This window comes from Schistocerca serialis, chromosome 2, assembly GCF_023864345.2.
Source record: "Schistocerca serialis cubense isolate TAMUIC-IGC-003099 chromosome 2, iqSchSeri2.2, whole genome shotgun sequence".
Taxonomy (NCBI): domain Eukaryota; kingdom Metazoa; phylum Arthropoda; class Insecta; order Orthoptera; family Acrididae; genus Schistocerca; species Schistocerca serialis.
The window spans coordinates 963,267,796-963,290,853 of record NC_064639.1 but is presented as its reverse complement, the minus strand read 5'-3'; the positions used below and the strand labels follow the sequence as shown (position 1 = coordinate 963,290,853).

General features: G+C 49.6%; 22 non-coding genes across 22 annotated transcripts; 5 read left to right on the top strand and 17 right to left on the bottom strand.

The window, feature by feature from the left end:
• Window positions 1-326: 326 nt before the first annotated feature.
• Window positions 327-400, bottom strand: Trnai-aau (transfer RNA isoleucine (anticodon AAU)). Its single transcript has one exon. It is a non-coding gene; the product is annotated as a tRNA-Ile (tRNA).
• A 2,331-nt stretch (window positions 401-2,731) lies between these two features.
• Window positions 2,732-2,804, bottom strand: Trnam-cau (transfer RNA methionine (anticodon CAU)). The gene has a single exon. It is a non-coding gene; the product is annotated as a tRNA-Met (tRNA).
• Window positions 2,805-3,184: 380 nt separating this feature from the next.
• On the bottom strand, window positions 3,185-3,255 carry Trnag-gcc (transfer RNA glycine (anticodon GCC)). Its single transcript has one exon. It is a non-coding gene; the product is annotated as a tRNA-Gly (tRNA).
• A 350-nt stretch (window positions 3,256-3,605) lies between these two features.
• On the top strand, window positions 3,606-3,677 carry Trnag-ucc (transfer RNA glycine (anticodon UCC)). Its single transcript has one exon. It is a non-coding gene; the product is annotated as a tRNA-Gly (tRNA).
• Window positions 3,678-4,271: 594 nt separating this feature from the next.
• Window positions 4,272-4,345, bottom strand: Trnai-aau (transfer RNA isoleucine (anticodon AAU)). Its single transcript has one exon. It is a non-coding gene; the product is annotated as a tRNA-Ile (tRNA).
• Window positions 4,346-6,675: 2,330 nt separating this feature from the next.
• Trnam-cau (transfer RNA methionine (anticodon CAU)) lies at window positions 6,676-6,748 on the bottom strand. Its single transcript has one exon. It is a non-coding gene; the product is annotated as a tRNA-Met (tRNA).
• A 380-nt stretch (window positions 6,749-7,128) lies between these two features.
• Window positions 7,129-7,199, bottom strand: Trnag-gcc (transfer RNA glycine (anticodon GCC)). Its single transcript has one exon. It is a non-coding gene; the product is annotated as a tRNA-Gly (tRNA).
• A 350-nt stretch (window positions 7,200-7,549) lies between these two features.
• Trnag-ucc (transfer RNA glycine (anticodon UCC)) lies at window positions 7,550-7,621 on the top strand. Its single transcript has one exon. It is a non-coding gene; the product is annotated as a tRNA-Gly (tRNA).
• Window positions 7,622-8,215: 594 nt separating this feature from the next.
• Window positions 8,216-8,289, bottom strand: Trnai-aau (transfer RNA isoleucine (anticodon AAU)). The gene has a single exon. It is a non-coding gene; the product is annotated as a tRNA-Ile (tRNA).
• Window positions 8,290-10,619: 2,330 nt separating this feature from the next.
• Window positions 10,620-10,692, bottom strand: Trnam-cau (transfer RNA methionine (anticodon CAU)). The gene has a single exon. It is a non-coding gene; the product is annotated as a tRNA-Met (tRNA).
• A 380-nt stretch (window positions 10,693-11,072) lies between these two features.
• Window positions 11,073-11,143, bottom strand: Trnag-gcc (transfer RNA glycine (anticodon GCC)). Its single transcript has one exon. It is a non-coding gene; the product is annotated as a tRNA-Gly (tRNA).
• Window positions 11,144-11,493: 350 nt separating this feature from the next.
• Window positions 11,494-11,565, top strand: Trnag-ucc (transfer RNA glycine (anticodon UCC)). Its single transcript has one exon. It is a non-coding gene; the product is annotated as a tRNA-Gly (tRNA).
• Window positions 11,566-12,159: 594 nt separating this feature from the next.
• Window positions 12,160-12,234, bottom strand: Trnai-aau (transfer RNA isoleucine (anticodon AAU)). Its single transcript has one exon. It is a non-coding gene; the product is annotated as a tRNA-Ile (tRNA).
• Window positions 12,235-14,560: 2,326 nt separating this feature from the next.
• Trnam-cau (transfer RNA methionine (anticodon CAU)) lies at window positions 14,561-14,633 on the bottom strand. The gene has a single exon. It is a non-coding gene; the product is annotated as a tRNA-Met (tRNA).
• A 380-nt stretch (window positions 14,634-15,013) lies between these two features.
• Trnag-gcc (transfer RNA glycine (anticodon GCC)) lies at window positions 15,014-15,084 on the bottom strand. The gene has a single exon. It is a non-coding gene; the product is annotated as a tRNA-Gly (tRNA).
• Window positions 15,085-15,434: 350 nt separating this feature from the next.
• Trnag-ucc (transfer RNA glycine (anticodon UCC)) lies at window positions 15,435-15,506 on the top strand. Its single transcript has one exon. It is a non-coding gene; the product is annotated as a tRNA-Gly (tRNA).
• Window positions 15,507-16,100: 594 nt separating this feature from the next.
• Trnai-aau (transfer RNA isoleucine (anticodon AAU)) lies at window positions 16,101-16,175 on the bottom strand. The gene has a single exon. It is a non-coding gene; the product is annotated as a tRNA-Ile (tRNA).
• A 2,327-nt stretch (window positions 16,176-18,502) lies between these two features.
• On the bottom strand, window positions 18,503-18,575 carry Trnam-cau (transfer RNA methionine (anticodon CAU)). The gene has a single exon. It is a non-coding gene; the product is annotated as a tRNA-Met (tRNA).
• A 380-nt stretch (window positions 18,576-18,955) lies between these two features.
• Window positions 18,956-19,026, bottom strand: Trnag-gcc (transfer RNA glycine (anticodon GCC)). The gene has a single exon. It is a non-coding gene; the product is annotated as a tRNA-Gly (tRNA).
• Window positions 19,027-19,371: 345 nt separating this feature from the next.
• On the top strand, window positions 19,372-19,443 carry Trnag-ucc (transfer RNA glycine (anticodon UCC)). The gene has a single exon. It is a non-coding gene; the product is annotated as a tRNA-Gly (tRNA).
• Window positions 19,444-20,037: 594 nt separating this feature from the next.
• Trnai-aau (transfer RNA isoleucine (anticodon AAU)) lies at window positions 20,038-20,111 on the bottom strand. The gene has a single exon. It is a non-coding gene; the product is annotated as a tRNA-Ile (tRNA).
• A 2,329-nt stretch (window positions 20,112-22,440) lies between these two features.
• Window positions 22,441-22,513, bottom strand: Trnam-cau (transfer RNA methionine (anticodon CAU)). The gene has a single exon. It is a non-coding gene; the product is annotated as a tRNA-Met (tRNA).
• Window positions 22,514-23,058: the final 545 nt, after the last annotated feature.

Here is a 23,058-nt window from a genome sequence, read left to right as displayed (position 1 = left end):
CTGTAGCTCCGAAAACAAAGGAGAAACAAAAATAGGAAGTAAAACTGCCAATAGTGCCCTGTGTTCCCATGCGCTCACCCGCGCAAGTACTGACAAGGGCCAAAGTTGTTACGCATCGGCAATCGGACATTTTCTTTTATTTTCTCTTTATCGGTTGAGAACCAGTGTATTCAAGATATTATGGCCATTGCCGAGTGAATGCTGTAGTGCTTCCCGACGAGTCGGGTTCGGATCCTCTGTCAACTTCCACGCAGGGTGATGATCTTTTGCTCATCACACTCGCCAGCTGAAATCGGCGCTGCCTTTTCGCAGTAGTAAAAGAGTAGTGGCCCGTGGGGGGCTCGAACCCACGACCTTCGCGTTATTAGCACGACGCTCTAACCAACTGAGCTAACGGGCCTCGGCAGATGCAGTTGCTCAGCCCTACGCTGGAAACAGGTGGCATGAAGCCATACACCATTTCTATGGTCGTCGTGTGTCTGCTTCCCTAGTCTATATTCTGCTGACGGTCACGAAACAGTAGCTATATTGCGAGCAGGACGGGAAACGGCCGCTCGGACAGCTCAAACTTGTCACGATTCGTGTGGAAAAAATTCCGTTCCGGTACCGGGAATCGAACCCGGGCCTCCTGGGTGAAAGTCAGGTATCCTAGCCACTTTTTTTTTTTTTTTTTTTTTTTTTAATAGGTTAATGGTGGGGGCTCCCTCCAGAATTCTAAAACAAAGACTAAGACAGAACCTTCATTTTAAGCGCTGGTGAAGTTAAAAATGCTTTTAAAGACGGGGTTCTCTCCGCTAGTGTCGCTGTCGTCGCTGTCATCTTCTCTCTGGATTGTCCTTCTTGCGTCCTCTTTATCTGCATACCTAGCTTCCTCGAGCCTGTTGGCTTCTTTCTCAACCAGAGATGTTTTCCCTACACCTATCATGTCGGAGGGGCTGGTAGTCAAGACATTGACGACACTCCTTCCGTAATTCTGGAGTGCATCTACTTGAGCTCTTCTGTCTTTAACCCAGACGGCCTCTAGTGCACCCTGATTATTTTCTGAAGAATATACTAATGCATTGACGATGACGCTGGCTAGCACTACGTTGGCAATTGGTCTGAGTTCAGAAAAATAGCCATCATCGATGACCCTGGCCCAGGGAGCTGATCTTTGAGGCTGAGTTCTCCTTTCGTATTGGTGCATATAACGAGAGATGTTGGTCCATGATTGTTTTGTCTTGTCCCAGAGGGTTAACTCACACAGGTCATACCACCCAACATTTAAGATACTACAAAGTTCACTCACCATGTGTATCATTTGCATTCCGTTGTATGCTGTATGAGTTAATACTGATGCCGCAAAGATGGCGGCAGATCCCGAATCAGTGGATGACGCGTAATGCATCCATTGTTTTACAATTTTGCAAAAGACGGTAATTACTCTTGGATCATTTTTATTCAAGTAATCGGTGGCTTCCTGTATGGCTGCTGAGCAGGGTGGAGCATACTCGATGTTTTGTAACCTGAGTAGATTTAGAATATTCGTACGGTATTGTTTCTTCAAGAAGGCGGCACTCAACTGATTTGTATCTTTAACAAGGCCTCTCATAAGTGTCATGGCTACATAGCCGGCAACTCGTCTTAGTATGATGACCCCAGTGCTTTGTGCACTGGTTGCAGGGACTTTCTCTAAGATCTTTCGGACACCATCTAGAAAAGCCTGAAGACTATTGTCGGAGTATGAAAACAATAAATCTTTGTTAATATTCGGTGGTGGCTCCGCTGGACTTGAAGGATCTGATGCCATAACCCCCGAAGCTCCAGCCTCTGATTCGGAAGATAAAGCAATAGTTGGGATGGACCCTGTTTTCTCAACCAACTTGATCTCCGTTGGAGAAGGGGGAGCCTATGAGTCTTCTAACTCTTGTGTGTCATCCATTTCCCCTGGGTCTAAGCGAGGGGAGGTGAGACATGTTAAAAGATTGGTATCTTGACTGTCAGTATAATCACTCTCATCCCATATTACATCCATAGCCGTGGAGCAAGCCGATCCAGGCATTTGACCGATGGCTGCGAGAATGATGTCTGATACTTCAAATCCTCTTTGCCGCTCTCCTTTGCAATAAAAGTTGAAGAATCTAATTAAAACTTGTTTCTGAACAGAACAGGTTCGAAGAGAGCTTGGGAAATTCCGTTGTTTGGCTATCTCCTTGCACTTATCATCGTTCCATCCTTCCTTTTTGGCGAATGTGGACCTGGATATCGTAGGGTTGGTTTCATCTCTGATAGTGGCGAAGGATTCTAAGAGTTGATTTAATTCTTGCCTAGTTTCCTTCTCATCTGATGAGTGTGCCATCGTGGTGTAGTGGTAATCGTCGGTATAGACTCACGTGTGTTATCGGGTTACAAGGATCATGTATTGGATCTTCTAAAGCCACTAGACCACACCGGATGTGGCCGTTCCATTCGACCGTTCGTACGGTCGCTTGTCGCATTTCGTGTCGAGTGCCGCGTCGGCGCCCCTCTCTCTTTGCGAGCATCTTTGCACATGCTGACTGGCAAGGCGCGCACCTCAAACGTCGCAGAGCAATGCTTTTCGCTTCATGCTCTGCTGGGAGAAGAGGAAAAGGGAAGCTGTAAGTAGCAATAACAGCAAGTAAACATTTTCCCGCTGAAGCGTTGAAGATAACAAACAAGAAATACGTTGGCGCCCTAGCAACGGCACCACCATCAGTCACAGAAAATTAAATGCCCCGGGTGAGGATCGAACTCACGACCTTAAGATTATGAGACTTACGCGCTGCCTACTGCGCTACCGAGGCACGGGTGAACCGCTTGTCCTGGAAACTGGGTAAATACCGTACCCAATATTAGACGTAGAGACACTGTACTTCCTGGATAACGTGTTCTGTTGCTACACGTGCACTGCCGGCCCAGTTGATTGCGGTGTTGCTGCAGCTGTTGCAACGATAGGCAGCACTCCTTGTCGTTAAAGTTCAGTGCCTCGGAGGCACCCGGACACAGCAACTTGTGAGGCCAGGCCGACGCTAGTCTGTAGAACATGATGCGAGCGTCCTAGTGGGGACCCGCGAGTGCTGCGTTCTCGGTTCTTCTCAAGGGAATCCAGCTATACATTCTTGTGGATCGTGCATCTCAAGCGCGCAAGCCACGCGGCAGCATTATCGCGGGAAAAGCAAAATGATGCATCGGCCGGGAATCGAACCCGGGCCGCCCGCGTGGCAGGCGAGCATTCTACCACTGAACCCCCGATGCTCGGGCCAGCGGCAACTTCACGCTGCTTCCCGAGCAGATGTCTCAAGGGAAAGTGGGACTGCCGTCAAGCGGCGTAGCATTCTGTGGAGGAGATGCTGCCGACGCTGAATCCTGCACTGCACTGCACTGCACTGCTTAAAAATGCCGCCAGAACGCGGTCCTCTGCGTACTCTTGCGTCGCCGGCGCCGACTCTTGCCAAAGGATGCGAAATGTGCGCGGATACGCTGTCCCAATGCGTCTGGATGTGCTCCCCTAGCCTGCCTCGAAATGCGCCTGCCGGTACGATCATCTTCGGCCGCTGCCGACACGCGGGAAGCCGACACAGCGCGGAGGCGGGGCGCTCGCTTGTGCGGTGGTGGTGTAATGGTCAGCATAGTTGCCTTCCAAGCAGTTGATCCGGGTTCGATTCCCGGCCACCGCAGCAGGCTTTTAATTAGGCGTATGAGTACTTTTGCCACGCGCTCTTAAATTATTGTTTTTTCGCCCTCTTACTCGCTGCATACCAGCCCTTAGTGTGTCTCGACTTGTCTCGACTTTGCTCAGCTGACGCGAGAGCTGACGCTCTCAAATCGGCCTATATCAAAACGACAAGCACGAGAAACGACTGAGAGAGGCTAAGGAGAAGCGAGGCGATGGACACACAGCACGCCCCCTTCATTTCACGGTGGCGTCTCCCTGACCGAATCGGGCTGTAGCTCCGAAAACAAAGGAGAAACAAAAATAGGAAGTAAAACTGCCAATAGTGCCCTGTGTTCCCATGCGCTCACCCGCGCAAGTACTGACAAGGGCCAAAGTTGTTACGCATCGGCAATCGGACATTTTCTTTTATTTTCTCTTTATCGGTTGAGAACCAGTGTATTCAAGATATTATGGCCATTGCCGAGTGAATGCTGTAGTGCTTCCCGACGAGTCGGGTTCGGATCCTCTGTCAACTTCCACGCAGGGTGATGATCTTTTGCTCATCACACTCGCCAGCTGAAATCGGCGCTGCCTTTTCGCAGTAGTAAAAGAGTAGTGGCCCGTGGGGGGCTCGAACCCACGACCTTCGCGTTATTAGCACGACGCTCTAACCAACTGAGCTAACGGGCCTCGGCAGATGCAGTTGCTCAGCCCTACGCTGGAAACAGGTGGCATGAAGCCATACACCATTTCTATGGTCGTCGTGTGTCTGCTTCCCTAGTCTATATTCTGCTGACGGTCACGAAACAGTAGCTATATTGCGAGCAGGACGGGAAACGGCCGCTCGGACAGCTCAAACTTGTCACGATTCGTGTGGAAAAAATTCCGTTCCGGTACCGGGAATCGAACCCGGGCCTCCTGGGTGAAAGTCAGGTATCCTAGCCACTTTTTTTTTTTTTTTTTTTTTTTTAATAGGTTAATGGTGGGGGCTCCCTCCAGAATTCTAAAACAAAGACTAAGACAGAACCTTCATTTTAAGCGCTGGTGAAGTTAAAAATGCTTTTAAAGACGGGGTTCTCTCCGCTAGTGTCGCTGTCGTCGCTGTCATCTTCTCTCTGGATTGTCCTTCTTGCGTCCTCTTTATCTGCATACCTAGCTTCCTCGAGCCTGTTGGCTTCTTTCTCAACCAGAGATGTTTTCCCTACACCTATCATGTCGGAGGGGCTGGTAGTCAAGACATTGACGACACTCCTTCCGTAATTCTGGAGTGCATCTACTTGAGCTCTTCTGTCTTTAACCCAGACGGCCTCTAGTGCACCCTGATTATTTTCTGAAGAATATACTAATGCATTGACGATGACGCTGGCTAGCACTACGTTGGCAATTGGTCTGAGTTCAGAAAAATAGCCATCATCGATGACCCTGGCCCAGGGAGCTGATCTTTGAGGCTGAGTTCTCCTTTCGTATTGGTGCATATAACGAGAGATGTTGGTCCATGATTGTTTTGTCTTGTCCCAGAGGGTTAACTCACACAGGTCATACCACCCAACATTTAAGATACTACAAAGTTCACTCACCATGTGTATCATTTGCATTCCGTTGTATGCTGTATGAGTTAATACTGATGCCGCAAAGATGGCGGCAGATCCCGAATCAGTGGATGACGCGTAATGCATCCATTGTTTTACAATTTTGCAAAAGACGGTAATTACTCTTGGATCATTTTTATTCAAGTAATCGGTGGCTTCCTGTATGGCTGCTGAGCAGGGTGGAGCATACTCGATGTTTTGTAACCTGAGTAGATTTAGAATATTCGTACGGTATTGTTTCTTCAAGAAGGCGGCACTCAACTGATTTGTATCTTTAACAAGGCCTCTCATAAGTGTCATGGCTACATAGCCGGCAACTCGTCTTAGTATGATGACCCCAGTGCTTTGTGCACTGGTTGCAGGGACTTTCTCTAAGATCTTTCGGACACCATCTAGAAAAGCCTGAAGACTATTGTCGGAGTATGAAAACAATAAATCTTTGTTAATATTCGGTGGTGGCTCCGCTGGACTTGAAGGATCTGATGCCATAACCCCCGAAGCTCCAGCCTCTGATTCGGAAGATAAAGCAATAGTTGGGATGGACCCTGTTTTCTCAACCAACTTGATCTCCGTTGGAGAAGGGGGAGCCTATGAGTCTTCTAACTCTTGTGTGTCATCCATTTCCCCTGGGTCTAAGCGAGGGGAGGTGAGACATGTTAAAAGATTGGTATCTTGACTGTCAGTATAATCACTCTCATCCCATATTACATCCATAGCCGTGGAGCAAGCCGATCCAGGCATTTGACCGATGGCTGCGAGAATGATGTCTGATACTTCAAATCCTCTTTGCCGCTCTCCTTTGCAATAAAAGTTGAAGAATCTAATTAAAACTTGTTTCTGAACAGAACAGGTTCGAAGAGAGCTTGGGAAATTCCGTTGTTTGGCTATCTCCTTGCACTTATCATCGTTCCATCCTTCCTTTTTGGCGAATGTGGACCTGGATATCGTAGGGTTGGTTTCATCTCTGATAGTGGCGAAGGATTCTAAGAGTTGATTTAATTCTTGCCTAGTTTCCTTCTCATCTGATGAGTGTGCCATCGTGGTGTAGTGGTAATCGTCGGTATAGACTCACGTGTGTTATCGGGTTACAAGGATCATGTATTGGATCTTCTAAAGCCACTAGACCACACCGGATGTGGCCGTTCCATTCGACCGTTCGTACGGTCGCTTGTCGCATTTCGTGTCGAGTGCCGCGTCGGCGCCCCTCTCTCTTTGCGAGCATCTTTGCACATGCTGACTGGCAAGGCGCGCACCTCAAACGTCGCAGAGCAATGCTTTTCGCTTCATGCTCTGCTGGGAGAAGAGGAAAAGGGAAGCTGTAAGTAGCAATAACAGCAAGTAAACATTTTCCCGCTGAAGCGTTGAAGATAACAAACAAGAAATACGTTGGCGCCCTAGCAACGGCACCACCATCAGTCACAGAAAATTAAATGCCCCGGGTGAGGATCGAACTCACGACCTTAAGATTATGAGACTTACGCGCTGCCTACTGCGCTACCGAGGCACGGGTGAACCGCTTGTCCTGGAAACTGGGTAAATACCGTACCCAATATTAGACGTAGAGACACTGTACTTCCTGGATAACGTGTTCTGTTGCTACACGTGCACTGCCGGCCCAGTTGATTGCGGTGTTGCTGCAGCTGTTGCAACGATAGGCAGCACTCCTTGTCGTTAAAGTTCAGTGCCTCGGAGGCACCCGGACACAGCAACTTGTGAGGCCAGGCCGACGCTAGTCTGTAGAACATGATGCGAGCGTCCTAGTGGGGACCCGCGAGTGCTGCGTTCTCGGTTCTTCTCAAGGGAATCCAGCTATACATTCTTGTGGATCGTGCATCTCAAGCGCGCAAGCCACGCGGCAGCATTATCGCGGGAAAAGCAAAATGATGCATCGGCCGGGAATCGAACCCGGGCCGCCCGCGTGGCAGGCGAGCATTCTACCACTGAACCCCCGATGCTCGGGCCAGCGGCAACTTCACGCTGCTTCCCGAGCAGATGTCTCAAGGGAAAGTGGGACTGCCGTCAAGCGGCGTAGCATTCTGTGGAGGAGATGCTGCCGACGCTGAATCCTGCACTGCACTGCACTGCACTGCTTAAAAATGCCGCCAGAACGCGGTCCTCTGCGTACTCTTGCGTCGCCGGCGCCGACTCTTGCCAAAGGATGCGAAATGTGCGCGGATACGCTGTCCCAATGCGTCTGGATGTGCTCCCCTAGCCTGCCTCGAAATGCGCCTGCCGGTACGATCATCTTCGGCCGCTGCCGACACGCGGGAAGCCGACACAGCGCGGAGGCGGGGCGCTCGCTTGTGCGGTGGTGGTGTAATGGTCAGCATAGTTGCCTTCCAAGCAGTTGATCCGGGTTCGATTCCCGGCCACCGCAGCAGGCTTTTAATTAGGCGTATGAGTACTTTTGCCACGCGCTCTTAAATTATTGTTTTTTCGCCCTCTTACTCGCTGCATACCAGCCCTTAGTGTGTCTCGACTTGTCTCGACTTTGCTCAGCTGACGCGAGAGCTGACGCTCTCAAATCGGCCTATATCAAAACGACAAGCACGAGAAACGACTGAGAGAGGCTAAGGAGAAGCGAGGCGATGGACACACAGCACGCCCCCTTCATTTCACGGTGGCGTCTCCCTGACCGAATCGGGCTGTAGCTCCGAAAACAAAGGAGAAACAAAAATAGGAAGTAAAACTGCCAATAGTGCCCTGTGTTCCCATGCGCTCACCCGCGCAAGTACTGACAAGGGCCAAAGTTGTTACGCATCGGCAATCGGACATTTTCTTTTATTTTCTCTTTATCGGTTGAGAACCAGTGTATTCAAGATATTATGGCCATTGCCGAGTGAATGCTGTAGTGCTTCCCGACGAGTCGGGTTCGGATCCTCTGTCAACTTCCACGCAGGGTGATGATCTTTTGCTCATCACACTCGCCAGCTGAAATCGGCGCTGCCTTTTCGCAGTAGTAAAAGAGTAGTGGCCCGTGGGGGGCTCGAACCCACGACCTTCGCGTTATTAGCACGACGCTCTAACCAACTGAGCTAACGGGCCTCGGCAGATGCAGTTGCTCAGCCCTACGCTGGAAACAGGTGGCATGAAGCCATACACCATTTCTATGGTCGTCGTGTGTCTGCTTCCCTAGTCTATATTCTGCTGACGGTCACGAAACAGTAGCTATATTGCGAGCAGGACGGGAAACGGCCGCTCGGACAGCTCAAACTTGTCACGATTCGTGTGGAAAAAATTCCGTTCCGGTACCGGGAATCGAACCCGGGCCTCCTGGGTGAAAGTCAGGTATCCTAGCCACTTTTTTTTTTTTTTTTTTTTTTTTAATAGGTTAATGGTGGGGGCTCCCTCCAGAATTCTAAAACAAAGACTAAGACAGAACCTTCATTTTAAGCGCTGGTGAAGTTAAAAATGCTTTTAAAGACGGGGTTCTCTCCGCTAGTGTCGCTGTCGTCGCTGTCATCTTCTCTCTGGATTGTCCTTCTTGCGTCCTCTTTATCTGCATACCTAGCTTCCTCGAGCCTGTTGGCTTCTTTCTCAACCAGAGATGTTTTCCCTACACCTATCATGTCGGAGGGGCTGGTAGTCAAGACATTGACGACACTCCTTCCGTAATTCTGGAGTGCATCTACTTGAGCTCTTCTGTCTTTAACCCAGACGGCCTCTAGTGCACCCTGATTATTTTCTGAAGAATATACTAATGCATTGACGATGACGCTGGCTAGCACTACGTTGGCAATTGGTCTGAGTTCAGAAAAATAGCCATCATCGATGACCCTGGCCCAGGGAGCTGATCTTTGAGGCTGAGTTCTCCTTTCGTATTGGTGCATATAACGAGAGATGTTGGTCCATGATTGTTTTGTCTTGTCCCAGAGGGTTAACTCACACAGGTCATACCACCCAACATTTAAGATACTACAAAGTTCACTCACCATGTGTATCATTTGCATTCCGTTGTATGCTGTATGAGTTAATACTGATGCCGCAAAGATGGCGGCAGATCCCGAATCAGTGGATGACGCGTAATGCATCCATTGTTTTACAATTTTGCAAAAGACGGTAATTACTCTTGGATCATTTTTATTCAAGTAATCGGTGGCTTCCTGTATGGCTGCTGAGCAGGGTGGAGCATACTCGATGTTTTGTAACCTGAGTAGATTTAGAATATTCGTACGGTATTGTTTCTTCAAGAAGGCGGCACTCAACTGATTTGTATCTTTAACAAGGCCTCTCATAAGTGTCATGGCTACATAGCCGGCAACTCGTCTTAGTATGATGACCCCAGTGCTTTGTGCACTGGTTGCAGGGACTTTCTCTAAGATCTTTCGGACACCATCTAGAAAAGCCTGAAGACTATTGTCGGAGTATGAAAACAATAAATCTTTGTTAATATTCGGTGGTGGCTCCGCTGGACTTGAAGGATCTGATGCCATAACCCCCGAAGCTCCAGCCTCTGATTCGGAAGATAAAGCAATAGTTGGGATGGACCCTGTTTTCTCAACCAACTTGATCTCCGTTGGAGAAGGGGGAGCCTATGAGTCTTCTAACTCTTGTGTGTCATCCATTTCCCCTGGGTCTAAGCGAGGGGAGGTGAGACATGTTAAAAGATTGGTATCTTGACTGTCAGTATAATCACTCTCATCCCATATTACATCCATAGCCGTGGAGCAAGCCGATCCAGGCATTTGACCGATGGCTGCGAGAATGATGTCTGATACTTCAAATCCTCTTTGCCGCTCTCCTTTGCAATAAAAGTTGAAGAATCTAATTAAAACTTGTTTCTGAACAGAACAGGTTCGAAGAGAGCTTGGGAAATTCCGTTGTTTGGCTATCTCCTTGCACTTATCATCGTTCCATCCTTCCTTTTTGGCGAATGTGGACCTGGATATCGTAGGGTTGGTTTCATCTCTGATAGTGGCGAAGGATTCTAAGAGTTGATTTAATTCTTGCCTAGTTTCCTTCTCATCTGATGAGTGTGCCATCGTGGTGTAGTGGTAATCGTCGGTATAGACTCACGTGTGTTATCGGGTTACAAGGATCATGTATTGGATCTTCTAAAGCCACTAGACCACACCGGATGTGGCCGTTCCATTCGACCGTTCGTACGGTCGCTTGTCGCATTTCGTGTCGAGTGCCGCGTCGGCGCCCCTCTCTCTTTGCGAGCATCTTTGCACATGCTGACTGGCAAGGCGCGCACCTCAAACGTCGCAGAGCAATGCTTTTCGCTTCATGCTCTGCTGGGAGAAGAGGAAAAGGGAAGCTGTAAGTAGCAATAACAGCAAGTAAACATTTTCCCGCTGAAGCGTTGAAGATAACAAACAAGAAATACGTTGGCGCCCTAGCAACGGCACCACCATCAGTCACAGAAAATTAAATGCCCCGGGTGAGGATCGAACTCACGACCTTAAGATTATGAGACTTACGCGCTGCCTACTGCGCTACCGAGGCACGGGTGAACCGCTTGTCCTGGAAACTGGGTAAATACCGTACCCAATATTAGACGTAGAGACACTGTACTTCCTGGATAACGTGTTCTGTTGCTACACGTGCACTGCCGGCCCAGTTGATTGCGGTGTTGCTGCAGCTGTTGCAACGATAGGCAGCACTCCTTGTCGTTAAAGTTCAGTGCCTCGGAGGCACCCGGACACAGCAACTTGTGAGGCCAGGCCGACGCTAGTCTGTAGAACATGATGCGAGCGTCCTAGTGGGGACCCGCGAGTGCTGCGTTCTCGGTTCTTCTCAAGGGAATCCAGCTATACATTCTTGTGGATCGTGCATCTCAAGCGCGCAAGCCACGCGGCAGCATTATCGCGGGAAAAGCAAAATGATGCATCGGCCGGGAATCGAACCCGGGCCGCCCGCGTGGCAGGCGAGCATTCTACCACTGAACCCCCGATGCTCGGGCCAGCGGCAACTTCACGCTGCTTCCCGAGCAGATGTCTCAAGGGAAAGTGGGACTGCCGTCAAGCGGCGTAGCATTCTGTGGAGGAGATGCTGCCGACGCTGAATCCTGCACTGCACTGCACTGCACTGCTTAAAAATGCCGCCAGAACGCGGTCCTCTGCGTACTCTTGCGTCGCCGGCGCCGACTCTTGCCAAAGGATGCGAAATGTGCGCGGATACGCTGTCCCAATGCGTCTGGATGTGCTCCCCTAGCCTGCCTCGAAATGCGCCTGCCGGTACGATCATCTTCGGCCGCTGCCGACACGCGGGAAGCCGACACAGCGCGGAGGCGGGGCGCTCGCTTGTGCGGTGGTGGTGTAATGGTCAGCATAGTTGCCTTCCAAGCAGTTGATCCGGGTTCGATTCCCGGCCACCGCAGCAGGCTTTTAATTAGGCGTATGAGTACTTTTGCCACGCGCTCTTAAATTATTGTTTTTTCGCCCTCTTACTCGCTGCATACCAGCCCTTAGTGTGTCTCGACTTGTCTCGACTTTGCTCAGCTGACGCGAGAGCTGACGCTCTCAAATCGGCCTATATCAAAACGACAAGCACGAGAAACGACTGAGAGAGGCTAAGGAGAAGCGAGGCGATGGACACACAGCACGCCCCCTTCATTTCACGGTGGCGTCTCCCTGACCGAATCGGGCTGTAGCTCCGAAAACAAAGGAGAAACAAAAATAGGAAGTAAAACTGCCAATAGTGCCCTGTGTTCCCATGCGCTCACCCGCGCAAGTACTGACAAGGGCCAAAGTTGTTACGCATCGGCAATCGGACATTTTCTTTTATTTTCTCTTTATCGCTTGAGAACCAGTGTATTCAAGATATTATGGCCATTGCCGAGTGAATGCTGTAGTGCTTCCCGACGAGTCGGGTTCGGATCCTCTGTCAACTTCCACGCAGGGTGATGATCTTTTGCTCATCACACTCGCCAGCTGAAATCGGCGCTGCCTTTTCGCAGTAGTAAAAGAGTAGTGGCCCGTGGGGGGGCTCGAACCCACGACCTTCGCGTTATTAGCACGACGCTCTAACCAACTGAGCTAACGGGCCTCGGCAGATGCAGTTGCTCAGCCCTACGCTGGAAACAGGTGGCATGAAGCCATACACCATTTCTATGGTCGTCGTGTGTCTGCTTCCCTAGTCTATATTCTGCTGACGGTCACGAAACAGTAGCTATATTGCGAGCAGGACGGGAAACGGCCGCTCGGACAGCTCAAACTTGTCACGATTCGTGTGGAAAAAATTCCGTTCCGGTACCGGGAATCGAACCCGGGCCTCCTGGGTGAAAGCCAGGTATCCTAGCCACTTTTTTTTTTTTTTTTTTAATAGGTTAATGGTGGGGGCTCCCTCCAGAATTCTAAAACAAAGACTAAGACAGAACCTTCATTTTAAGCGCTGGTGAAGTTAAAAATGCTTTTAAAGACGGGGTTCTCTCCGCTAGTGTCGCTGTCGTCGCTGTCATCTTCTCTCTGGATTGTCCTTCTTGCGTCCTCTTTATCTGCATACCTAGCTTCCTCGAGCCTGTTGGCTTCTTTCTCAACCAGAGATGTTTTCCCTACACCTATCATGTCAGAGGGGCTGGTAGTCAAGACATTGACGACACTCCTTCCGTAATTCTGGAGTGCATCTACTTGAGCTCTTCTGTCTTTAACCCAGACGGCCTCTAGTGCACCCTGATTATTTTCTGAAGAATATGCTAATGCATTGACGATGACGCTGGCTAGCACTACGTTGGCAATTGGTCTGAGTTCAGAAAAATAGCCATCATCGATGACCCTGGCCCAGGGAGCTGATCTTTGAGGCTGAGTTCTCCTTTCGTATTGGTGCATATAACGAGAGATGTTGGTCCATGATTGTTTTGTCTTGTCCCAGAGGGTTAACTCACACAGGTCATACCACCCAACATTTAAGATACTACAAAGTTCACTCACCATGTGTATCATTTGCATTCCGTTGTATGCTGTATGAGTTAATACTGATGCCGCAAAGATGGCGGCAGATCCCGAATCAGTGGATGACGCGTAATGCATCCATTGTTTTACAATTTTGCAAAAGACGGTAATTACTCTTGGATCATTTTTATTCAAGTAATCGGTGGCTTCCTGTATGGCTGCTGAGCAGGGTGGAGCATACTCGATGTTTTGTAACCTGAGTAGATTTAGAATATTCGTACGGTATTGTTTCTTCAAGAAGGCGGCACTCAACTGATTTGTATCTTTAACAAGGCCTCTCATAAGTGTCATGGCTACATAGCCGGCAACTCGTCTTAGTATGATGACCCCAGTGCTTTGTGCACTGGTTGCAGGGACTTTCTCTAAGATCTTTCGGACACCATCTAGAAAAGCCTGAAGACTATTGTCGGAGTATGAAAACAATAAATCTTTGTTAATATTCGGTGGTGGCTCCGCTGGACTTGAAGGATCTGATGCCATAACCCCCGAAACTCCAGCCTCTGATTCGGAAGATAAAGCAATAGTTGGGATGGACCCTGTTTTCTCAACCAACTTGATCTCCGTTGGAGAAGGGGGAGCCTATGAGTCTTCTAACTCTTGTGTGTCATCCATTTCCCCTGGGTCTAAGCGAGGGGAGGTGAGACATGTTAAAAGATTGGTATCTTGACTGTCAGTATAATCACTCTCATCCCATATTACATCCATAGCCGTGGAGCAAGCCGATCCAGGCATTTGACCGATGGCTGCGAGAATGATGTCTGATACTTCAAATCCTCTTTGCCGCTCTCCTTTGCAATAAAAGTTGAAGAATCTAATTAAAACTTGTTTCTGAACAGAACAGGTTCGAAGAGAGCTTGGGAAATTCCGTTGTTTGGCTATCTCCTTGCACTTATCATCGTTCCATCCTTCCTTTTTGGCGAATGTGGACCTGGATATCGTAGGGTTGGTTTCATCTCTGATAGTGGCGAAGGATTCTAAGAGTTGATTTAATTCTTGCCTAGTTTCCTTCTCATCTGATGAGTGTGCCATCGTGGTGTAGTGGTAATCGTCGGTATAGACTCACGTGTGTTATCGGGTTACAAGGATCATGTATTGGATCTTCTAAAGCCACTAGACCACACCGGATGTGGCCGTTCCATTCGACCGTTCGTACGGTCGCTTGTCGCATTTCGTGTCGAGTGCCGCGTCGGCGCCCCTCTCTCTCTTTGCGAGCATCTTTGCACATGCTGACTGGCAAGGCGCGCACCTCAAACGTCGCAGAGCAATGCTTTTCGCTTCATGCTCTGCTGGGAGAAGAGGAAAAGGGAAGCTGTAAGTAGCAATAACAGCAAGTAAACATTTTCCCGCTGAAGCGTTGAAGATAACAAACAAGAAATACGTTGGCGCCCTAGCAACGGCACCACCATCAGTCACAGAAAATTAAATGCCCCGGGTGAGGATCGAACTCACGACCTTAAGATTATGAGACTTACGCGCTGCCTACTGCGCTACCGAGGCACGGGTGAACCGCTTGTCCTGGAAACTGGGTAAATAGCGTACCCAATATTAGACGTAGAGACACTGTACTTCCTGGATAACGTGTTCTGTTGCTACACGTGCACTGCCGGCCCAGTTGATTGCGGTGTTGCTGCAGCTGTTGCAACGATAGGCAGCACTCCTTGTCGTTAAAGTTCAGTGCCTCGGAGGCACCCGGACACAGCAACTTGTGAGGCCAGGCCGACGCTAGTCTGTAGAACATGATGCGAGCGTCCTAGTGGGGACCCGCGAGTGCTGCGTTCTCGGTTCTTCTCAAGGGAATCCAGCTATACATTCTTGTGGATCGTGCATCTCAAGCGCGCAAGCCACGCGGCAGCATTATCGCGGGAAAAGCAAAATGATGCATCGGCCGGGAATCGAACCCGGGCCGCCCGCGTGGCAGGCGAGCATTCTACCACTGAACCCCCGATGCTCGGGCCAGCGGCAACTTCACGCTGCTTCCCGAGCAGATGTCTCAAGGGAAAGTGGGACTGCCGTCAAGCGGCGTAGCATTCTGTGGAGGAGATGCTGCCGACGCTGAATCCTGCACTGCACTGCACTGCACTGCTTAAAAATGCCGCCAGAACGCGGTCCTCTGCGTACTCTTGCGTCGCCGGCGCCGACTCTTGCCAAAGGATGCGAAATGTGCGCGGATACGCTGTCCCAATGCGTCTGGATGTGCTCCCCTAGCCTGCCTCGAAATGCGCCTGCCGGTACGATCATCTTCGGCCGCTGCCGACACGCGGGAAGCCGACACAGCGCGGAGGCGGGGCGCTCGCTTGTGCGGTGGTGGTGTAATGGTCAGCATAGTTGCCTTCCAAGCAGTTGATCCGGGTTCGATTCCCGGCCACCGCAGCAGGCTTTTAATTAGGCGTATGAGTACTTTTGCCACGCGCTCTTAAATTATTGTTTTTTCGCCCTCTTACTCGCTGCATACCAGCCCTTAGTGTGTCTCGACTTGTCTCGACTTTGCTCAGCTGACGCGAGAGCTGACGCTCTCAAATCGGCCTATATCAAAACGACAAGCACGAGAAACGACTGAGAGAGGCTAAGGAGAAGCGAGGCGATGGACACACAGCACGCCCCCTTCATTTCACGGTGGCGTCTCCCTGACCGAATCGGGCTGTAGCTCCGAAAACAAAGGAGAAACAAAAATAGGAAGTAAAACTGCCAATAGTGCCCTGTGTTCCCATGCGCTCACCCGCGCAAGTACTGACAAGGGCCAAAGTTGTTACGCATCGGCAATCGGACATTTTCTTTTATTTTCTCTTTATCGGTTGAGAACCAGTGTATTCAAGATATTATGGCCATTGCCGAGTGAATGCTGTAGTGCTTCCCGACGAGTCGGGTTCGGATCCTCTGTCAACTTCCACGCAGGGTGATGATCTTTTGCTCATCACACTCGCCAGCTGAAATCGGCGCTGCCTTTTCGCAGTAGTAAAAGAGTAGTGGCCCGTGGGGGGGCTCGAACCCACGACCTTCGCGTTATTAGCACGACGCTCTAACCAACTGAGCTAACGGGCCTCGGCAGATGCAGTTGCTCAGCCCTACGCTGGAAACAGGTGGCATGAAGCCATACACCATTTCTATGGTCGTCGTGTGTCTGCTTCCCTAGTCTATATTCTGCTGACGGTCACGAAACAGTAGCTATATTGCGAGCAGGACGGGAAACGGCCGCTCGGACAGCTCAAACTTGTCACGATTCGTGTGGAAAAAATTCCGTTCCGGTACCGGGAATCGAACCCGGGCCTCCTGGGTGAAAGCCAGGTATCCTAGCCACTTTTTTTTTTTTTTTTTTTAATAGGTTAATGGTGGGGGCTCCCTCCAGAATTCTAAAACAAAGACTAAGACAGAACCTTCATTTTAAGCGCTGGTGAAGTTAAAAATGCTTTTAAAGACGGGGTTCTCTCCGCTAGTGTCGCTGTCGTCGCTGTCATCTTCTCTCTGGATTGTCCTTCTTGCGTCCTCTTTATCTGCATACCTAGCTTCCTCGAGCCTGTTGGCTTCTTTCTCAACCAGAGATGTTTTCCCTACACCTATCATGTCAGAGGGGCTGGTAGTCAAGACATTGACGACACTCCTTCCGTAATTCTGGAGTGCATCTACTTGAGCTCTTCTGTCTTTAACCCAGACGGCCTCTAGTGCACCCTGATTATTTTCTGAAGAATATGCTAATGCATTGACGATGACGCTGGCTAGCACTACGTTGGCAATTGGTCTGAGTTCAGAAAAATAGCCATCATCGATGACCCTGGCCCAGGGAGCTGATCTTTGAGGCTGAGTTCTCCTTTCGTATTGGTGCATATAACGAGAGATGTTGGTCCATGATTGTTTTGTCTTGTCCCAGAGGGTTAACTCACACAGGTCATACCACCCAACATTTAAGATACTACAAAGTTCACTCACCATGTGTATCATTTGCATTCCGTTGTATGCTGTATGAGTTAATACTGATGCCGCAAAGATGGCGGCAGATCCCGAATCAGTGGATGACGCGTAATGCATCCATTGTTTTACAATTTTGCAAAAGACGGTAATTACTCTTGGATCATTTTTATTCAAGTAATCGGTGGCTTCCTGTATGGCTGCTGAGCAGGGTGGAGCATACTCGATGTTTTGTAACCTGAGTAGATTTAGAATATTCGTACGGTATTGTTTCTTCAAGAAGGCGGCACTCAACTGATTTGTATCTTTAACAAGGCCTCTCATAAGTGTCATGGCTACATAGCCGGCAACTCGTCTTAGTATGATGACCCCAGTGCTTTGTGCACTGGTTGCAGGGACTTTCTCTAAGATCTTTCGGACACCATCTAGAAAAGCCTGAAGACTATTGTCGGAGTATGAAAACAATAAATCTTTGTTAATATTCGGTGGTGGCTCCGCTGGACTTGAAGGATCTGATGCCATAACCCCCGAAACTCCAGCCTCTGATTCGGAAGATAAAGCAATAGTTGGGATGGACCCTGTTTTCTCAACCAACTTGATCTCCGTTGGAGAAGGGGGAGCCTATGAGTCTTCTAACTCTTGTGTGTCATCCATTTCCCCTGGGTCTAAGCGAGGGGAGGTGAGACATGTTAAAAGATTGGTATCTTGACTGTCAGTATAATCACTCTCATCCCATATTACATCCATAGCCGTGGAGCAAGCCGATCCAGGCATTTGACCGATGGCTGCGAGAATGATGTCTGATACTTCAAATCCTCTTTGCCGCTCTCCTTTGCAATAAAAGTTGAAGAATCTAATTAAAACTTGTTTCTGAACAGAACAGGTTCGAAGAGAGCTTGGGAAATTCCGTTGTTTGGCTATCTCCTTGCACTTATCATCGTTCCATCCTTCCTTTTTGGCGAATGTGGACCTGGATATCGTAGGGTTGGTTTCATCTCTGATAGTGGCGAAGGATTCTAAGAGTTGATTTAATTCTTGCCTAGTTTCCTTCTCATCTGATGAGTGTGCCATCGTGGTGTAGTGGTAATCGTCGGTATAGACTCACGTGTGTTATCGGGTTACAAGGATCATGTATTGGATCTTCTAAAGCCACTAGACCACACCGGATGTGGCCGTTCCATTCGACCGTTCGTACGGTCGCTTGTCGCATTTCGTGTCGAGTGCCGCGTCGGCGCCCCTCTCTCTCTTTGCGAGCATCTTTGCACATGCTGACTGGCAAGGCGCGCACCTCAAACGTCGCAGAGCAATGCTTTTCGCTTCATGCTCTGCTGGGAGAAGAGGAAAAGGGAAGCTGTAAGTAGCAATAACAGCAAGTAAACATTTTCCCGCTGAAGCGTTGAAGATAACAAACAAGAAATACGTTGGCGCCCTAGCAACGGCACCACCATCAGTCACAGAAAATTAAATGCCCCGGGTGAGGATCGAACTCACGACCTTAAGATTATGAGACTTACGCGCTGCCTACTGCGCTACCGAGGCACGGGTGAACCGCTTGTCCTGGAAACTGGGTAAATACCGTACCCAATATTAGACGTAGAGACACTGTACTTCCTGGATAACGTGTTCTGTTGCTACACGTGCACTGCCGGCCCAGTTGATTGCGGTGTTGCTGCAGCTGTTGCAACGATAGGCAGCACTCCTTGTCGTTAAAGTTCAGTGCCTCGGAGGCACCCGGACACAGCAACTTGTGAGGCCAGGCCGACGCTAGTCTGTAGAACATGATGCGAGCGTCCTAGTGGGGACCCGCGAGTGCTGCGTTCTCGGTTCTTCTCAAGGGAATCCAGCTATACATTCTTGTGGATCGTGCATCTCAAGCGCGCAAGCCACGCGGCAGCATTATCGCGGGAAAAGCAAAATGATGCATCGGCCGGGAATCGAACCCGGGCCGCCCGCGTGGCAGGCGAGCATTCTACCACTGAACCCCCGATGCTCGGGCCAGCGGCAACTTCACGCTGCTTCCCGAGCAGATGTCTCAAGGGAAAGTGGGACTGCCGTCAAGCGGCGTAGCATTCTGTGGAGGAGATGCTGCCGACGCTGAATCCTGCACTGCACTGCACTGCTTAAAAATGCCGCCAGAACGCGGTCCTCTGCGTACTCTTGCGTCGCCGGCGCCGACTCTTGCCAAAGGATGCGAAATGTGCGCGGATACGCTGTCCCAATGCGTCTGGATGTGCTCCCCTAGCCTGCCTCGAAATGCGCCTGCCGGTACGATCATCTTCGGCCGCTGCCGACACGCGGGAAGCCGACACAGCGCGGAGGCGGGGCGCTCGCTTGTGCGGTGGTGGTGTAATGGTCAGCATAGTTGCCTTCCAAGCAGTTGATCCGGGTTCGATTCCCGGCCACCGCAGCAGGCTTTTAATTAGGCGTATGAGTACTTTTGCCACGCGCTCTTAAATTATTGTTTTTTCGCCCTCTTACTCGCTGCATACCAGCCCTTAGTGTGTCTCGACTTGTCTCGACTTTGCTCAGCTGACGCGAGAGCTGACGCTCTCAAATCGGCCTATATCAAAACGACAAGCACGAGAAACGACTGAGAGAGGCTAAGGAGAAGCGAGGCGATGGACACACAGCACGCCCCCTTCATTTCACGGTGGCGTCTCCCTGACCGAATCGGGCTGTAGCTCCGAAAACAAAGGAGAAACAAAAATAGGAAGTAAAACTGCCAATAGTGCCCTGTGTTCCCATGCGCTCACCCGCGCAAGTACTGACAAGGGCCAAAGTTGTTACGCATCGGCAATCGGACATTTTCTTTTATTTTCTCTTTATCGGTTGAGAACCAGTGTATTCAAGATATTATGGCCATTGCCGAGTGAATGCTGTAGTGCTTCCCGACGAGTCGGGTTCGGATCCTCTGTCAACTTCCACGCAGGGTGATGATCTTTTGCTCATCACACTCGCCAGCTGAAATCGGCGCTGCCTTTTCGCAGTAGTAAAAGAGTAGTGGCCCGTGGGGGGCTCGAACCCACGACCTTCGCGTTATTAGCACGACGCTCTAACCAACTGAGCTAACGGGCCTCGGCAGATGCAGTTGCTCAGCCCTACGCTGGAAACAGGTGGCATGAAGCCATACACCATTTCTATGGTCGTCGTGTGTCTGCTTCCCTAGTCTATATTCTGCTGACGGTCACGAAACAGTAGCTATATTGCGAGCAGGACGGGAAACGGCCGCTCGGACAGCTCAAACTTGTCACGATTCGTGTGGAAAAAATTCCGTTCCGGTACCGGGAATCGAACCCGGGCCTCCTGGGTGAAAGCCAGGTATCCTAGCCACTTTTTTTTTTTTTTTTTTTTTTTAATAGGTTAATGGTGGGGGCTCCCTCCAGAATTCTAAAACAAAGACTAAGACAGAACCTTCATTTTAAGCGCTGGTGAAGTTAAAAATGCTTTTAAAGACGGGGTTCTCTCCGCTAGTGTCGCTGTCGTCGCTGTCATCTTCTCTCTGGATTGTCCTTCTTGCGTCCTCTTTATCTGCATACCTAGCTTCCTCGAGCCTGTTGGCTTCTTTCTCAACCAGAGATGTTTTCCCTACACCTATCATGTCAGAGGGGCTGGTAGTCAAGACATTGACGACACTCCTTCCGTAATTCTGGAGTGCATCTACTTGAGCTCTTCTGTCTTTAACCCAGACGGCCTCTAGTGCACCCTGATTATTTTCTGAAGAATATACTAATGCATTGACGATGACGCTGGCTAGCACTACGTTGGCAATTGGTCTGAGTTCAGAAAAATAGCCATCATCGATGACCCTGGCCCAGGGAGCTGATCTTTGAGGCTGAGTTCTCCTTTCGTATTGGTGCATATAACGAGAGATGTTGGTCCATGATTGTTTTGTCTTGTCCCAGAGGGTTAACTCACACAGGTCATACCACCCAACATTTAAGATACTACAAAGTTCACTCACCATGTGTATCATTTGCATTCCGTTGTATGCTGTATGAGTTAATACTGATGCCGCAAAGATGGCGGCAGATCCCGAATCAGTGGATGACGCGTAATGCATCCATTGTTTTACAATTTTGCAAAAGACGGTAATTACTCTTGGATCATTTTTATTCAAGTAATCGGTGGCTTCCTGTATGGCTGCTGAGCAGGGTGGAGCATACTCGATGTTTTGTAACCTGAGTAGATTTAGAATATTCGTACGGTATTGTTTCTTCAAGAAGGCGGCACTCAACTGATTTGTATCTTTAACAAGGCCTCTCATAAGTGTCATGGCTACATAGCCGGCAACTCGTCTTAGTATGATGACCCCAGTGCTTTGTGCACTGGTTGCAGGGACTTTCTCTAAGATCTTTCGGACACCATCTAGAAAAGCCTGAAGACTATTGTCGGAGTATGAAAACAATAAATCTTTGTTAATATTCGGTGGTGGCTCCGCTGGACTTGAAGGATCTGATGCCATAACCCCCGAAGCTCCAGCCTCTGATTCGGAAGATAAAGCAATAGTTGGGATGGACCCTGTTTTCTCAACCAACTTGATCTCCGTTGGAGAAGGGGGAGCCTATGAGTCTTCTAACTCTTGTGTGTCATCCATTTCCCCTGGGTCTAAGCGAGGGGAGGTGAGACATGTTAACAGATTGGTATCTTGACTGTCAGTATAATCACTCTCATCCCATATTACATCCATAGCCGTGGAGCAAGCCGATCCAGGCATTTGACCGATGGCTGCGAGAATGATGTCTGATACTTCAAATCCTCTTTGCCGCTCTCCTTTGCAATAAAAGTTGAAGAATCTAATTAAAACTTGTTTCTGAACAGAACAGGTTCGAAGAGAGCTTGGGAAATTCCGTTGTTTGGCTATCTCCTTGCACTTATCATCGTTCCATCCTTCCTTTTTGGCGAATGTGGACCTGGATATCGTAGGGTTGGTTTCATCTCTGATAGTGGCGAAGGATTCTAAGAGTTGATTTAATTCTTGCCTAGTTTCCTTCTCATCTGATGAGTGTGCCATCGTGGTGTAGTGGTAATCGTCGGTATAGACTCACGTGTGTTATCGGGTTACAAGGATCATGTATTGGATCTTCTAAAGCCACTAGACCACACCGGATGTGGCCGTTCCATTCGACCGTTCGTACGGTCGCTTGTCGCATTTCGTGTCGAGTGCCGCGTCGGCGCCCCTCTCTCTTTGCGAGCATCTTTGCACATGCTGACTGGCAAGGCGCGCACCTCAAACGTCGCAGAGCAATGCTTTTCGCTTCATGCTCTGCTGGGAGAAGAGGAAAAGGGAAGCTGTAAGTAGCAATAACAGCAAGTAAACATTTTCCCGCTGAAGCGTTGAAGATAACAAACAAGAAATACGTTGGCGCCCTAGCAACGGCACCACCATCAGTCACAGAAAATTAAATGCCCCGGGTGAGGATCGAACTCGCGACCTTAAGATTATGAGACTTACGCGCTGCCTACTGCGCTACCGAGGCACGGGTGAACCGCTTGTCCTGGAAACTGGGTAAATACCGTACCCAATATTAGACGTAGAGACACTGTACTTCCTGGATAACGTGCCCCCCTGCGGGTTCGGGGGTTAGAATAGGCCCGCGGTATTCCTGCCTGTCGTAAGAGGCGACTAAAAGGAGTCTCAAACGTTTCGGCCTTATGTGATGGTCCCCTCTCGGGTTTGACCTCCATCTATCCAAATTATTCCGAAGAGCGAGCCAATTGGGGAAGGGCACCTTACATGGTGCACTGTATCCTTCGTGCAATTAGACCTATTGCCGTCTTTCTCGTCGTTGCAATGGTGTCCCGCTCGTTTTCGATCTCATGGGCGATTACCACGCTGCACTCTGCAGTGTTTCTTATAACTGTGACGACGACTTTGGCCGTTTTTGCACCTAAGATCCAGCACGGTAGCCAGTCCGTTGTGGTGGGGTCGCCATGTACCCTTTTGGTTGTAGCCCCCTGACAACACAGGGATCGCTCTACTGATGCCTGCGCCGTTCACTCCCCACGTATGCCAAGGAGTAGA